Here is an 18244-nt window from a genome sequence, read left to right as displayed (position 1 = left end):
TTCCGGTAAGATGGCGATTGTTTAGCTGCTCCGAACTTTTGTTCCATTACTGTCGCTACCTTTGCACTAAATGTCTCCATTTTATAAAGCTTAGATACGAATTATTTCGGTATCTCTTACTTGCCTGTGAATATATCTAACCTACAATGTCTAGCAAGAGTTCTAAATCCGGGAGAAAAGAAACTACGACCTCGTCGGACGTGACAATGGAGGCGCTTGCAAATCTCCGAGACGAAATCTTAAAGGAATTTAAAACCGCTTACAAACAGTTAGAAGAGAAACTGGATCGGATCAACGATAAAGTGGACAAACATGCTGAACACTTATCTCGCATTGATTCGACTTCTGAAGCTTTAGAAAGTCGGGTTCGATACTTGGAGACTCTCTGTTCCAGCTTAGAGGAAAAATCTAACAAACTTCTTTCCAAAATGGTGGATCTCGAAAATCGCAGCAGACGCTGCAACATCAGAATTCTGGGATTACCAGAGGCAACTGAGAAGGGGTCAACCGTGAAGTTTTTCGCCGAGTTTCTCTGTGAGATATTCGGGAAGGATCTGCTTCCAAACCCGCCCGAGCTCGAACGGGCACACAGAGTTAACGTCCCCCCCGGAATTCTGGGCACCCGTCCGCGACCAGTAATCTTGTGTTTCCATCAATATCAGGTAAAACACAGTCTGATTGTGGAGGCATGTCGCAGAGGCTCTTTTTCTTTCCAGGATACAACCATTCGCTTTGTGGAAGATTTTGCACCCCAGACCTTAAAGATGCGCGCTGAGTATGAAGGCGTAATGAAAGTGCTTTTTGATCGTGGTTTCAAACCTTCCTTTTGAAATCTTGCTGACCTAAGAATCAAGTTTAATACCGGGGAATTCAAGTGGTTCAAATCAGCGAGGGAAGCCGAAGCGTTTGTGGCAAGTCTTCCGGCTATCCAGTCATCTTCGGAATCTGATCGGACTTCCTAAAATGGTGGATAAGTACTCCTCGTAGTAAAATTACTTTCTCTGGACTCGGAATTCACTTGAATCACTCAGACATTATTCACTGAAACTCTAAAGGCTGTTGACAATCTCTCCCGGGATTTGGTGTGTGTGTAATCTATTTTTACCTCTGTATAACTTTACCTACAGAGTTCTACAACTAAATCTAACTTGTTTTGGAGGTTTGAAGTCTTTAGTGAAGGCCTCCCTGTTTGTCGGTTCACAGTTCAACTGCTGATTTATTTTTCCTCTGTTTCAAATACTTATTTATTTTATCTTTTTCTTTTCTTCACCCCCTTTTTTTTCCATTCTCTGAATGTTTTTCTCTCCCTTCTTGGTAAACGGTTGATAAATACTCGTCTTGAATTTATAATTTTCCCCTTCCTCTTTTTTTCTTTTTCCTTCTTACCTTTTTTTTCCCCTTTCTCTTACTTTATCCTTCTATAATATTTCGCGGGTAGGTTAGTTTTGGTTTTCTTCCGATTTTCTCTGTATTAAGTTGTATATCTCGGCAGAAGGTGTTCTAATCTGTAGTTATGTTTTCTAGTGCATAAACTAGTTACTGTTTGTTATAGCATTTATACGGAACTGCTGTCAATGACACAGATCTGGAAGTTGTATTTGGGTTAAATTTTTTGGTAGAGCTAGCTACTTGTTTTGGTAGCCGTCTAGTTTTGGGTTGTGTGGGTGGGGTGGGTTTTCCAGTTCCAACATTTCTTTATTGTTTAGGACATGTTTATATTTTGAACTTACGAATCTATGTTTACATCTCTGCTCCCAGACTGCTATTGTACCGCTTGATTTTTTATATGCCTGCTGCATTTTATGCATTAGTAATTGATAATGGCTAGTGCACTTAAATTTGTGAGCTGGAATGTAAAGGGACTGAACCACCCTGTTAAAAGGAGGAAGGTATTCTCACATATTAAACAATTCAAAGCTGACATTGCTTTCCTCCAAGAAACTCATATTCGTTGTTTCGATAACTCCCGGCTTCTGTCCAAGTGGGCGGGTCAGCATTTTCATTCATCCTTTGCCGCTAAAGCTAGGGGAGTCTCCATTCTTATTAACTCAAATATTCCTTTTGAACTCCATAATAAAATATCGGACACAAATGGCCGTTTTATTATTGTTTCTGGTAAACTATATAACACTAAAGTTGCACTAGCAAACCTGTATGCCCCCAACTTTGATGATGTTAACTTTTTTGAACGGTTTTTTTCCTCACTACCAGACTTAAACTCATACTCTCTTATATTGGGTGGTGACTTTAACTGTTGGTTGGATCCTAAACTGGACCGATCGTCCTCTGTTACCAGATCACCTACCAAATCTGCCTTAGCTATTCAGTCGTTTCTCTCTAATTTTGGTATCTCTGATATATGGCGTTTCCTCCATCCTACGGAGAGAGATTATTCCTTTTTCTCACATGTTCACCATACCTTCACTAGAATTGACTATTTCCTACTCGATAACCAACTTATCCCATTTGCCCACACTTGTGACTATCAGAGTATACTGATTTCTGACCATGCCCCAATTACCCTCTCTCTGAACTTTCCCGGTCTCCCTCAAAGGAACAAACACTGGCGGTTCGATTCAACTTTATTATCGGATGATGATTTCGTAAAATTTATTAAAGACCAGATAACCTTCTATTTTAACACTAATACATCACCTGAAGTGCCATCCCAGATTGTCTGGGATGCCATGAAAGCATATTTGAGGGGTCAAATAATCTCTTACACAGCAAATCTCAATAGAAGATCCCGTGCAGATCGAGCAGACCTCATTAACCAGATTAAAGATGTGGATCAATTATATGCCCAAACTAAGAACCCTGAATTATACAAGAAGCGCGTTGAACTCCAAACTAAATTTAACCTTCTATCCACTCAACCTGTCGAACGTCAACTTCTCGAAAGCAAGAGCCGTTTTTACATTCATGGGGATAAGTCTGGTAAATTCCTAGCCAATCAGCTGAGGCGTTCTAAAGCCAAACAACATATTACAAAGATCCGGAAGGAGAACGGAGACTTTACATCGGATCATTTAGAAATTAATGACGCATTTAAAAAATTTTATTCTCGGCTTTATTCCTCTTAATCCCTGAATGACAATATCTCTGTGGATCAATTTTTACAGAATCTGAATATCCCCTCACTTTCATCTGATTTCAAAGCCAAACTTAATGCGCCTATATCACTAGAAGAAATATCTTTTGCAATTTCTGCACTGTCCTCAGGGAAATCTCCTGGACCTGATGGGTTCCCTGTGGAATTTTATAAATCATTCTCCTCACTTCTTTCTCCTCAGTTACTTTCAGTATTATCCGACTCGTTTAACTATGGCAAATTGCCACCCTCTTTCAATGAGGCATCTATTATTCTTCTTTTAAAAAAGGGCAAAGACCCAACAGAGTGTTCCTCGTACAGGCCGATCTCTCTGCTCAATGTTGATGTAAAGATCTTAGCTAAAGTGTTGGCTCATAGATTAGAAACCGTTATTCCCTCCATTATCTCTGATGACCAAACAGGCTTTATTAAAAACCGTCTCCTTTTTTTAACATTCGGCGTCTATTTAATATTTTATACTCAGTTCCAACTGGGACTCCTGAATGTGTTATCTCCCTTGATGCGGAGAAAGCATTTGACCGTATAGAGTGGAACTACCTTTTTGCAGTCTTAGAAAAATTTGACCTCGGCCAAAGTTTCATCTCTTGGTTCCAATTGCTGTACTTGTGTCCTACTGCTTCTGTTCTAACTAATTTTCAGAAATCCCAAGTATTTAATCTCAAACATGGCACCCATCAGGGATGCCCCTTAAGTCCCCTTCTCTTTGATTTGGCTATAGAAACTCTGGCGATAGCATTTCGAAAATGTCCTGAACTGACCGGGATTTGGAGAGGGGGTGTTGAGCATAAAGTCTCTCTCTATGCTGATGACCTACTACTCTTTCTCTCATATCCGTCTACATCCTTACCTCTAATGTTTTCACTTCTTGACCAGTTTAGCCAGATCGCTGGCTATAAACTCAACTTACATAAGAGTGAACTTTTCCCAATTAATAAAGAAGCACAAGAACTAATATTTCGTGATCTCCCTTTTAAAGTAGTCCATAATCAATTTACTTATCTTGGAATTACAGTCACAAGGAAGTTTAAAGATCTCTTTTGTGAAAACTTTGTCAATCTTTCATATGCTACAAAACAGAGTCTGGTACAATGGTCACCTCTATCTATGTCCTTGGTAGGTCGTATCAATGTTGTCAAAATGTATGTTCTCCCCAAATTCTTATACTTATTTCAATCTATCCCAATTTTTATTCCTAAATCTTTTTTTGATTCCTTAGACTCTATTATTTTGTCATATCTGTGGCAGAATAAGCGCTCTAGAATTAATAAAATCCACCTCCAAAAATCTAAAAAAGAGGGTGGCATGGCTTTACCTAACTTTCGCTTATATTACTGGGCAGCTAATATACGTTGTGCTGCATCCTGGTCTTTCTTCCACGGTCAACCTGAGTGCCCTAACTGGGTGGCAATGGAGTTGAGCTCCACTAAAGAATTATCTACATCTGCACTTCTTGGCTCTGCACTCCCTAGCAGTCTGCCCAGATCAATAGCTAATCCTCTGGTTAGACACACTTTGCGTATATGGACTCAGTTCAGGAAATGCTATGGTTTCCAGGGGTTTTCCATTTCTAGCCCTGTCGCACATAATCACCTTTTTTAACCTACCACGTTCAATTCAGTATTCCATGTTTGGTATAGGAAGGGCATTAGACATTTTGAAGATCTCTTCATTGATAACCGCTTCGCTTCTTTTCAACAGCTCTCTGTTAAGTTCAACCTGCCTAACGCTCACTTTTTCAGATATCTCCAAATCCGACACTTTACTGCTCCTTTAATTCCTAACTTTCCTGAAATGCCTGCGAAAAATGCTATGGACCTATTTCTCTCCATTAATCCACTAGGTAAAGGTTTAATTTCAATTATCCAAGATAAACTAGCAGCCTTACGACGGGCCCCTGTGGATAAAATTAAAATGGCCTGGGAGCAGGATTTAAATATCTCCTTATCCGAGGAGAGCTGGGACTCAGTTCTCAAATCGGTTAACTCAACCTCTCTTTGTGCTCGCCATTGTCTCTTACAGTTTAAGATTGTTCATAGAGCCCATATGTCTAAATCTAAACTATCTCGATTCTACCCTGGCATTAGTCCACTCTGTGATAAATGCAAGAGGGGCGTGGCCTCTCTCATCCATATGTACTGGCTCTGTCCTAGCTTGGAGAAATTCTGGAAAGATGTCTTCACTACACTATCGGGTATTCTGAATCAGCACCTAGAACCTAACCCCTTAATTGCTCTGTTTGGTTTTTGGGGCGAGACAGATTTATGTCTGGGTCCGACCAAATGCCGAATACTATCCTTTGCCTCTCTCCTGGCGAGGCGCTTGATCCTCCTTAGATGGAGAGATGTTGCCCCGCCCACTCATGCGCAATGGCTTAACGACATTATGGCCTGCTTGGACCTCGAAAAAATTCATTATTCAGTTCTCGATTCGGATTTAAAGTTCCATAAGATCTGGGGGCCTTTTATCGAGTACTTTCATAACCTTCCTCTTGACTAGGGTTTTTTTTTTCTTTTCGGTCCCTTGCTTTCAGCTCCCTTTTTTTCTGGTAGTAGGCATTATTATCCTCTGTTGCTAAGTGTATTCACAGTCTGGGAGTTTGACTGTCCGGACTTATACTCTCTATATTGTGTGGTGTTGGTCTGGAATTGTTTTTTTTTCTTGTGTTGTGGGGTTTGGGGAGGACACTAAGCTCACTTGTCTTTAACTTAGGTGCTTTTTTGTTAAATTCTTTTCCTCTGTAGCATATTGTTATTGTATGCTTAACCTTGCTCTGTATTAATGCTCCTCATTGGGATTTGGGGTTTTTAATTTTGTAAAATGTTTTGAAAAACTAATAAAAAAAAATTTTAAAAAAAGACACAGGAGCAGAATTAGGTTATTAGTTCCACTGCATCTGCTCTATCATTTCATCACAGAGGATTTATTACCCCTCTCAATCCCATTCCCCCACCTTCTCCCTGTAACCTTTAACACTTTTACTAATCATGAATCAACCAACCTCCACTTTAAATATACCCAGTGACTTGGCCTCCACAGCTATTCCTGGAAATGAATTCCACAAATTCACCACTCTCTGGCAGAGGAAATTCCTCCTCATTTGTTATAAAAGGGCATCATTCTATTCTGAGACTGTGCCCTCTAATCCTTAATTCCCCACTGTAGGTAGCTTTTCTTTTCGTAACTTCTCCAGTGAAAGTGTTATTGTTCAGCTATATCCAGCAGTAGATGAGTGTATTTTAATATAAAGTAAGACAACAGCTTATTGCTTGTTAAATGAATTGTTAAAATATTCTACCATAGGGATATTAGTTTAATTGGATCGGGGGAGAATTGTTGTAGTTATCATTTTTTGCCCATCCCAAGTTAAACTTTGACAACTTAAATCATTTCGGAAGACAGTTTAAGAGTCAATCATAATGTTGAGACTTCAGTTGCTTATGAGACAAACCAGATAAGGATCGTAGATTTTCTCCTCTGAAGTACATTTAATGAACCAGATGGGGCTTTACAATATTCAATAGTTTGTTTGGTCATTGTTACTAAAACTAGTGGTTGCTGCTGTTCCAAATCCAACATTATTCACTGAGTACAAATTCAACAACTGCTACGGTAAGATCTGAATTCAGGCCTATAGATTGAAGTCACTTAACTTAATCACTTATATCCTATAACTATTAGCAATGGAACACAATTTTTATATTCAATAATTACAAAATATGCAATATGCATTGTTTCTTTTCCCTCTAATAATGAGGATATAATCACTGTGTGCAGTTACAGTATGCTTATTTCAGTATACCCTTCTTAAACAGAACTTCTGAAACTTCTAATATATACAAATTATTTTACAACATTATTTGATGTTTAAATGCCATGTAACCTTATCAGATACTCTTCTATTGTCTTTCTAGATAAGTGGTTACCTGATGCTTTTTATATTCATACAATTCCTTGGCTTCTTCCTCAGTTAATTGTGCTGTTTCTTCTGCCATAATTTGTAATCCTGTCTCACTAATCTTTGCAGAGAAAGATAAACAAATAATTGTTCATTAATAAGCAGTAGAATTACAGGATAACTGGATTATGTTGTAAAGAGAAAACAAGAGGAACAAGAGTTAATCAGGCTGCAAAGGGACATAAGTAGGTAATTTGTGGGTAAAGATCTGACTAATTCAGTATATTGCTGGAAAATGTGAAAATACTCACTTGGTAGGAAAAAAAATCTGCAAAAAAAACATTTATCAAAATAATCAGAGGTCCGAGGTACCATGGGATCTGGGTATCCTAACATGTGATTCTCAAAAAAAAACCTAGCATGCAGGTACCAAATAGGAAAGCTAACAGAATGTTAATACTTACTGGAAGAGAAATTGAATACAAAAATAATGAGGTTATTAAAGTTCAAACTACATTTATTATCAAAGTATGTATAAATTATAAAACTTTGAGATTCATCTCCTTACAGATAGCCACAAAGCAAGAAACCTGAAAGAACCCAATTTTAAAAAAAGACCAACACCCAACGTGCAGATAGAGAAAAAAACACAACTCATACAAACAATAAAAGTAAGCAATAGCATTCAGAACCAAATTGAGTCCATAGACGCAGAACCCAGAGCAGCCAGAGTAGGCCCATAGCCCCAGTCTCAGTTCATCAGACAGTGGGGAAAATCACTGCAAAGCTTGCAGATCCGAGCACTGGAGAAACCGGAGCAGTCTCACAGCCTTAGTGCTGTGGACAGAGGAGAAAATGTCACAGAAGAGTGAGCAGAATCAGCCTGATCCTCGCCTCCAGTCCTGACACCCTGCCTTTTCAGTCTATCTGGGCCAGCATTTAAATCGTCCAAACACCAGATTGTCCCTCACATTAGGACCCAGGCCCACCGCAGCTGTACCTTCTGGGCCTGCCCATACTCAACATTTCCAAATCGGCCCGGCTCTTAAGACCAATCCAACCTCACTCCCGGTTTCGTTAGACGAGCTCTGAAACTCCTCCTCTCCAACTCCTCTCCTATTTGTTACCTCCAACTCCATCTCCAACTGTCTCGAACATGCCTCAACCTTGCTCCGACCACTTCTCCTTTGCATCGCGCCCACACAGCTGAATCTTCGTCAGCCTCACCTCTTCATTGTTTGTGGTGATAGTTTACCATAATTTACCATAGAAAAAATTTTATTAATAAAGCATTTAGTTGTAGTTCTTGCTTTATGAATTACTAGTAAGCTGTCACCTAACTTCAGTAGCGCCATCTTAAATTGGAAGAGCATTATTAAAATTACATCTGGAGTAGTGTGTGCAGTAACAGTTTCCTTATAAAAAGAATGATTGTTAACATTTTAGAAGCAGTTCAGAGAGGTTTGCTACACTAATTTCTGAAAAAGTCAAGTAGTCTTATGAGAAAAGGCTGACAGGCTGGGTCTGTACCTGCTGGAGTTTCAAAACGTGAGAAGAAAGTTCAATGAAACATACAAGTTCCAAATCTATTGGGTATTTCTGTATTCTCTTTTGTTGTTCTATTCTCTTCAGAACTTATGGCCCTAAGATTGGATAGGGAAAGGATATTTATCTTGTGGAGAATTTAGAAGTAGGAGTTACTATTTAAAAATTGGAATAAGGTTTTTAAATAGTTTTAAGGGAGAGAAAGATAATTAATAAGTAAAGGGGTTAAGGCTACCATTGAAAAGTGAGGTTACAGTTAAGTAAGCCATGATCTTATGAATTGACAGAACAGACCTGAGGAGCTCAGTGGCCTATTCTTGTTTTTCATTGGCATTTAGTATGTTCCTATATCACTTACCTGCTCTTTGATGTTATTATCAATTCCAGTAATGACTGCATTTGGTTTGATTACCACCACTGTAAAAATTTTGTCTGGAAAAAAATTAAAACTTCTTGTAATCTTGCCAAAACATACATTCTATAACACTAAGACACTATAGTCCTAAGAGTAAGTAAAACCTTTCTTTTGGTTTGATGACAATTTCAGAAAAGTTTATGCCAGCAATCCCAGCAACCATGACATGATAATATCCCTAGGCAATCTCTGCTGCTCCACAGGCTTTTGTAGAGAAAGTAGCATGGAATGAATGGTGGCCATACCACCAATAGTATTCAGTACCTAGACGAAGTATTCATCTCCCCTTGGAAGTTTTCATGTTTTATTGTTTTACAACTTTGAATCTCAGTGGAGTTAATTTGGCTTTTTTGAGACTGATGAACAAAAAAAGACTCTTTTGTGTTAAAGTGAAAACAAATCTCTAAAAAGATATCCAAATGAATTAGAAATATAAAACTCAAAATAACTGATTACATAAGTATTCACCTCTTTTGTACGGCACACTAAGTCATCACTGGTGTAGCCAATTGGTTTTAGAAGTCACATAATTAGTTAAATGGAGATCACCATGTGCAGTCAAGGTGTAGTTCTGAAAGGTCCAACTGCTGGTGAGTCAGTATCCTGGCAAAAACTACACCATGAAATCAAAAGAACACTCCAAGCAAGTCCATGAAAAGGTTAATGTAAAGCACAAGTCAGGAGATGGATACATGAAAATTTCCAAATCACTGAAAATCATTTAGAGTACAGTTAAGTCAAGAAATGGAAAGATTTACAGCTATAAATCTGACTAGAGCAGATAATCCTCAAAAACTGAGTGAACATGCAAGGAGACTAGTGAGGGAGGCCACCAAGAAACCTAAAACAACTCTGGAGAAATTACAAGCTTCAGTGGCTGAGATGGGAGAGTCTGTGCATTCAACAATTTACCTGGGTGCTTCACCAGTTGCAGCTTTATGTGAGAGTAACAAAGAGAAAGCTACTGTTGAAAAAAACTCACATGAAATCTCAGCTGCAGTTTGCCAGAAGGCATGTGGGAGACTCTGAAGTCAACTGAAAGAAGGTTCTATGGTCTGATGAAACCAAAATTGAGCTTTTTGTCCATCAGACTAAACCAGGGGTGGGCAAACTTTTTGACTTGTGGGCCACAAAGGGTTCTAAAATTTGACCGGGGGGCCGGACCAGGAGCAGATGGACGGATTGTTTTGGTAATACACCTCATAAGAGAAAATAAAATATCATGGGATATGTAGAAAACATGTGCTTTAATTTCAATTGAAAATGAACAAATGCATTACAACAAAATATCTGTCTTTGAAGTCCCATGGTATTTAGCTATTTATTGAAATGACTTTTAAAACACTGAAAATTAAATGAATAAAATACAGCTTTTTTTAATAGTAACAGTTATTATTTTAAAGCACTGAAAATTCTGTTATCCTTCAAAATATTATCATCATCACTCTCCTCCTGACTGTCTTTATTTCAAAAACGGTAGGAGATGCAGGTCTACTTGTCCTGCTCCTTCTTATTCAATTGTCCCGTGCCAAAACTCAACAACGACCAGCACAAGGACAGAACAGTGACAGCGCGCCAGTATGCGGAGCGCGTTATTTGATCTGGAGCGCATTTTTTATTTTGAGAACGTACGTGCACCTGCGCACTACTCATGTCCATCACTTAACAGAAATGACATGTAAGGCTTATTGAAAAAAATATTTTCAAATGCATTTTTTACATAACACAATGAAGAAACTTATTTTTAATTTCAGTGGGAACAGTGTTGTTGGTCTCCCTTTTTAGCCAGCGCATCAAAGTCTGGATTTAGTTTTGTTGTGGCGATTCTCAGGATGGATCTGAGGTGTTGGTCAGTTAACTTGGATCTGTGGCTGGCTTTGTTGATGTTCATGATGCTGAACACCTGTTCACACAAATAGGTCGAGCCGAACAACGCCAGCATCTTCTGTGCCGTCCTCCGGAGGTTTGGAAACACCTCTTTACCAAGTGAAGCATAAAAGTCATTCAGTTTAAGAGAGTTGAACTTCTCTTTTAAGACGGGGTCAGACTGAAGGTCGATCAGTTCCAGCTGTAGCTCCTCTGGTGCTGTTTCAGGATCTTGTGACAGGGGACAGGCCACCAACTGAAGTGACTTGTCAATTTTTTCAAAATCAGAAAAGCGACGGCAGAATTCTCTGTGCAGCGCATCCAGTGACTCGCTGTATTTTTTCACATTTGCGCCGGCCTCTTCCAGCATGGCTAGTGTGGGAAAATGAGTGAATAACTTATTCAAAATTTGCCTGGAGAAAAAAGCCAGCTTGGATTTAAAGGCTTTCACGTTTGTGTACATGTCATGCACAAACTGATCCTTCCCCTGTAGCTTCACGTTCAGTTCATTCATGTGTGAAAATATATCCACAGCAAACGCAAAGTCACAAAGCCAGCTCTTGTTGCTCAGCTCAGGAAATTCGCCGGCCTTCCTCAGTAACTCCAAAAATGCACCGATCTCCTCTTTGAGCTCCCATACTCGTTGAAACACTTTGCCCAAACTTAACCAGCGGACACGGGAGTGATAAAGTAGGTCCTGGTGATCCGCATCAGTTTCCTCCAGGAACGTGATGAACTGACGGTGCTGAAGTCCCCTTGCACGTATAAAGTTGACAAGTTTTACGACAGGATTCACAACATGATTCAGCTGTAATACCGATTTACATAGAGATTCCTGGTGGATGATGCAGTGAAGGAAAATAACATCCTGGTCAGGATTTTCATCTTTCACTTTATTCTGTATTCTCCTCAGCAGGCCGACATTTTTCCCTGTCAGATTAGGAGATCCATCTGTGGTGACGTTGATAAGTTTACTCCATGGGAGCTTCATATTTTCGATGACAGCAGACACCCGGTCATACAAGTCCTCTCCCCATGTTTTTCCTTTCAGAGACTCCATTGTCAAAAACTCCTCCGTTATTTCAAAAGTATTGTTAATTCCTGGGATAAAAATGAGGAGCTGAACAGTGTCTTTTACATCGTTGCTTTCATCCAGTGCTAATGAATATAACGTGAATGACTCTGCCTTTTTATTTAAGTCGCTGGTTATATCTTCATCTATCAGTTCCACACGGCGAGTCACTGTCCTGCGTGATAAACTGATTTTTTCAAATTTGTCTTTGCTCTCTGGACACAATACACCTGCTGTCTCCACCACACATTCTTTTAAAAACTCGCCTTCAGACAGAGGCTTGCTGGCCTTTGCTAATTTGAATGACAGCATAAAACTCGCCTTGGTACTTGACTCATGAATGGCAGTTTGACGGTGAAAAAAATTTTGTTGAGCCTGTAAATTAGCTGCCAACCTCTGAGCATTAGCTTCCCGTTCTTTCATTGACTGGTTGCTAGCATAGTTGGCATGTTTTGTGGCAAAGTGACGGCTGATATTATATTCTTTAAAAACCGCCACAGTCTCTTGGCATATCAGGCATACAGCAGTTGATCGGTGTTTGGTAAAAAGATATTTAGTTGTCCACTCCGTATTAAACACCCGACATTCTCTATCCACTTTTCTTTTCTTAGCTCCACTCATCTTTACAGAAGGGGTGAGAGGTCAAAGAGTAAAGCGCAAATGTGGAATAATACGCTGCACCTCAACAAAGGTCAATGTATATAGAGTGCGTCATCTATTGGGAAAACGCCAGAATTGCGGGGAAAAAACATTAACAAGGTTTATTAATATAATTTCATCAAGTTCTGCGGGCCGGATTTGAAAAGCTTAATGGGCCGCATATGGCCCCCGGGCCGTAGTTTGCCCATGCCTGGACTAAACACTCTGTTTGGCATAAGCCAGACACTGCACATCATCAAAACACACCTTCCCTACCATGAAGCATGGTGTAGTCTACATCATGCTGTGGGGATGCTTCACTGCAGCAGGCCCTGAAAGGCTTCTGAAGGTAGAGGGTAAAATGAATGTAGCAAAATATAAGGAAATCCTGGAGGAAAACCTAATGCAGTCTCAAGTCGTCAAGTCAAGTCAAGTTTATTGTCATTTCGACCATATAACAACTACAGCACAGAAACAGGCCATCTCGGCCCTTCTAGTCCATGCTGACGCTTGCACTCACCTAGTCCCACTGGCCCACACTCAGCCCATAACCCTCCATTCCTTTCCTATCCATATACCTATCCAATTTTACTTTAAATGACAATACCGAACCTGCCTCTACCACTTCTGCTGGAAGCTCATTCCACACAGCTACCACCCTCTGAGTAAAGAAATTCCTCCTCGTGTTACCCTTAAACTTTTGCCCCCTAACTCTCAAATCATGTCCTCTTGTTTGAATAATAGATTGCTGGTACAGTACACAGTAAAGATGAAACAACGTTCCTCCAGGATCCTAGTGCTACATGAAACAATACAAAACTACACTAGACTATGTGAGACAGCACAAGGCTACACTAGACTACATAAAACAACATAAAAACTGCACTAGACTACAGACCTGCACAGGACTACATAAAGTGCACAAAACAGTGCAGGGCAGTACAATAATTTATAAACAAGACAATAGGCACAGTAGAGGACAAATTACAATAAAATAATAAATGATGTAGTTGTCAGTCTAGACTCTGAGCATTGAGGACTCTGATGGCTTGGGGGAAGAAATTATTGCACAGTCTGGTCATGAGAGCCCGAATGCTTCGGTACCTTTTGCCAGATGGCAGGAGGGAGAAGAGTTTGTGTGAGGGGTGTGTGGGGTCCTTCACAATGCTGTTAGCTTTGTGGATGCAGCGTGTGGTGCAAATGCCTGTAATAGCGGGAAGAGAGATCCTGATGATCTTCTCAACTGACCTCACTATCCGCTGCAGGGATTTGCGATCCGAGACGGTGCAATTCCTGAACCAGGCAGTGACGCAACTGCTCAGGATGCTCTCGATACATCCTCTATAGAATGTGGTGAGAATGGGGGGTGGGAGATGGACTTTTCTCAGCCTTCGCAGAAAGTAGAGACGCTGTTGGGCTTTCTTGGCTGTGGAGTTGGTGTTGAGAGACCAGGTGAGATTCTCTGCTAGGTGAACACCAAGAAATTTGGTGCTCTTAGTGATCTCAACGGAAGGGCCATCAATTTTCTGTAAGAGAACTGCAACTTGGAAGAAGATTTGTTTACCAGCAAGACAATGACTCCAAGCATAAAGCCAAAACTACACAGGAATGTCCTGGAGTGGTCGTCAGATTCCAGACCTCAATCCTATTGAGAATTTGTGGCTGGACTTGAAAAGGGCTGTTCACTCACAGTCCCTGTGAATTCTGACAGAGTTTGAGCAGTTCTGTAAAGAATGGGAAAAAACTGCAGTGTCCAGATGTACAAAGCTGATAGAGAACTATCCACACACATTCAAGGCTGTAAAGGGTGCCAAAGGTGCATCTACTAAATACTGACTCGAAGGGGTGAATATTTATGCAATCAATTATTTTATGTTTTATATTTGTAGTTAATTTAAATCACTTTATAAAGATCTGTTTTCACTTTGACACAAAAGAGTCTTTTTTTCTGTTAAAGAGTGTCAAAAGAAGCCAAATTAAACCCACTGTGATTCAATGTTGTAAAACAATAAAACATGAAAACCTCCAGGCTTGGGGGGTGGGGTACTTTTTATAGGTACTGTATCTTAGGTGTCTATGAATAAGAAGATATGTTGCTGATTCTAAGTTTTAGGATTTTTTTGTCTCCTAAATGAATAGCATTATTTCCTCAAGTGTTTTGGTTTAAGGAGATCCCTGTAAAATATGAAAAAAAATGTAATTCAGTTTTCAGGAGGCCATGGCAGGGGCATTACGCTAACATTTTTGGGAAGGACAGAGGATGGGAATCTGAGAGGAGAGTCAAGTAAGAAGAAAGGAAGCTGAAAGTGGAAGAGAGATGTGAAGCAAGCAAAATGGATACGCAACAGAAACAAATACAGGCAAAAACAATATAAAAGAACATTTAAAAGCTTAAGATCCTGTATTCAAATGCACACAGGTGCTTTAATTACTATCACAAATAGTCACAAACAGTCAGACTTCAGTTCAGTGTTTACTACCATCATACCCCAGAAACTGGTGGGGAAACTGTCCTCATTGGGTCTAAATAGCTCCCTCTATAACTGGATCCTGAACTTCTTAACAGAAAGGCCACAGTCAGTCCGCGTGGGCAGCAATGTCTATAGTCCCATTACACTGAGCACTGGTGCCTCCGGAGGCTCTGTGCTCAAACCACAGCTGTTCACACTGCTGAAACATGAATGTGTTGCAGCATTCAGCTCAAACTGTGTCATCAAGTTTATGGATGATACAACAGTGGCTGGCCTCATCAACAACGGTGTTGAGTTGGAATACAGAGAGGAAGTGGAGCGGCAGGTATACTAGTGTGAAAAGAACAAACTAAGTCTAAAAATGTAGAAGACCAAGGAAGTCACTACAGACTTCAAGAAGGAGCAGATGAACCCTCCCCTTCTGTGAACACATGGCTCCTCTGAAGAAAGAGTTAAGTGCACCAAGTTCCTGGGAGTTCACATCACATAAGACCTCATCTGGTTCCTCAATATCACCTTTCTGAACAAGAAGACATAGCAGTGCCTCCACTTCCTAAGGAGATTCAGGCAAGCGAGGCTTCATTACACCCCCCCATCTTAACTGAATTTTACAGGAGCACCATTAAGAGCACCCTGAAAAGCTGCATCTCCATCTGGAATGGGAGCAGCTGAGCATTGGACTGGAAGCCCTGACATTGGACTGTGAGAATGGCGGAGAGAATCATAGGGGTTCTCTTTAATATCCATCGGGGACAATTATTTGAAGCACTGCTCACACAGAGCCCTTAGTATTAACAAGGATCCCACCCAAACATCCAGCATCTTCTTTGACTTTCTACCATCAGGCAGGTGACTCCAATGCATAAAAACAATGGTTAGGATGGGAAACAGTTTCTTTTCTCAGGCCATTAGGCTTCTGAACTCCCTGCTGCATCACATTCGAAGTGTCACCAGTTAATCTGTCTGTACCTGACAATATTTATCACTTTACTTCGTTTATTTATACATAATTTATCGGTAGATTTTATCCTTACTTTCCCAAGTTATCACGTGTTTTGTGTAATACTGTTGTTTACATCCTGGTCCGGAGAAACCCTGTCTCATCTGATGGTATACATGTACTGTATATAGTTAAATGACAATAAACTTGACTTGACTTGACCTGAAATGGTTATGGGGTAGAGGGCTGCAGTGTGTCGATGGTGAAAGACTGGTCATTCAACTAACGTTGCACTTTGTCGGAACAATATAGGAATTTAAATACAGAGAGGCCATAATAGGAGTAGAATGGAAAATGAAGATGAAAATAACTGGAAGCTCAGAATAATCTTTGTGGACCAAATGACAACTGCAGCTTCTTTCAATCCTGTGCTGTAGATCCCGCCCCCTCACAATCCCAGATGGTGATGCAGCTGGTTAAAATGGTCTCCACGATACATCTGTAGTAATTTGCGAGTATAGTTGGTGACATACCAACTCTCCCCAAACTTCTAACGAAATATAGCCGCTGTCATGCCTTCTTCATAACTGCATCGATATGTTGAGCCCAGTATAGATCCTCAGAGATGTTGACACCCAGGAACTTGAAATTGCTCACTCTTTCCATCTCTGATCCCTCTATGAGGGCTAGTGTGTTCCCTAAACTTACCCTTTCTGAAGTCCACTATCAGTTCTTTGGTCTTAGTGATGCTGAGTGCAAGGTATTTGCTGTGACACCACTCAACTAGCTGAGTGTATCTCGCTCCTGTACACCTTTCAGTCACCATCTGAAATTCAGCCAACCATAATTGTGTCATCAGCAAATTTATAGGGTGGCATTTGAGCTGTGCCTAGCCACACAGTCATGGGTGAAGAGAGAGCAGTGCAGCGGGGTAAACATACATTCTTGAGGTGTTGACTATCAGCGAGATGGAGATGTTATTTCCAGTATGCACAGACTGTAGCCTTCCAAAGAGGAAGTCAAGGATTTAGTTGCAGAGGTAGGTACAAAGACCCACATTTTAGAGCTTTTCAATCAGAACTGCAGGAATGATTGTGTTAAACATTGAGCTATTAAACAGCATCCTGACATAAGTATTAGTAGGGCCGCAAGAAGAGCCAATGAGGTCACATCCGCTGTAGACCTATTGTGATGACAGGCAAACTGCAGTGGGTGCAGGTCCTTGTTGAGAGAGGAGTTGAATCTAGCCATAACCAATCGCTCATCATCAAAGAGGCGAGTGCTACAGGATGACAGTCATTACGGCAGCTCACACTGTTCTCCTTGGGCACTGGTATGATTGTTGCCCTTTTGAAGCAGGTGGGAATTTCTGACTGTAGCAATGAGAAGACTGAAAATGGTTTGAACACATCTGCCAGTTGGCACAGGTTTTCAAAGCTCTATCAGGTACACCTTGCAAGGGTTCACCCTCTTGAAAATTAATCCGACGTCTGCCTTAAAGACAGAGTTTGCTGGATCACCGGGTGCTGCAGGGATTCCCATAGTTGTTGTGTTATTCTCTCTTTCAAAGCATGCATGAAAGGCATTGAGCTCATCTGAAAGCGAAGCATCTCTGCTATTGATGATGTTAGGTTTTGCTCTGTTGGAAGTAATGGCCTGCAAGCCCTGCCAGAGCTGATGTGCATCTGATTCCACTTCTAATTTCACTCAGAACTGTTCCTACACTTTTGAAATAACCGTTCATAAGTCGTAACTGGCCTTCTTGTATAGTTCTAAATCACCAGACTTAAATGCCACAGATCTAACCCACAGCAAATTTCAAACCTCCTGGTTCATCCACGGCTTTTGATTTGGGTATGTACAGTATATTCTTGTAGGCAAACATTTATACACACAGGTTTTAATGAAGTCAGTGACAACTGTGGCGTACTCATTCAGACTTGGAAGATGAATCCTTGAATACAGTCCAGTCTCTGCCTATACTCAGGGAGTAGAAGGACAGCCAGGTGATCATACTTTCCGAAGTGTGGGTATGAGATGGCACAGTAAGCACTCTTGATGGTAGTCTAACAGTGGTCCAGTGTTGTTAGCTCCCCTGGTTCCACATGTGATACATTGCTAATAATTTTTTTGCGACTTTTTCAAGCTGGCCTGGTTCAAATCCCCCAAAATGATGGGAAAGGCCTGTTTCTTGCCTGTTGATTACATCGCTCAGTTCATCTAGAGCCTGTTTGACACTAGCTTGAGGTGGGATGTACACCACTACCAAGATGATGGCTGAAAACTCCT

This window comes from Hemitrygon akajei, chromosome 1, assembly GCF_048418815.1.
Source record: "Hemitrygon akajei chromosome 1, sHemAka1.3, whole genome shotgun sequence".
In the NCBI taxonomy this organism is placed as follows: Eukaryota; Metazoa; Chordata; class Chondrichthyes; order Myliobatiformes; family Dasyatidae; genus Hemitrygon; species Hemitrygon akajei.
The sequence above is the reverse complement of the archived record's forward strand: the minus strand, read 5'-3'. Positions refer to the sequence as shown.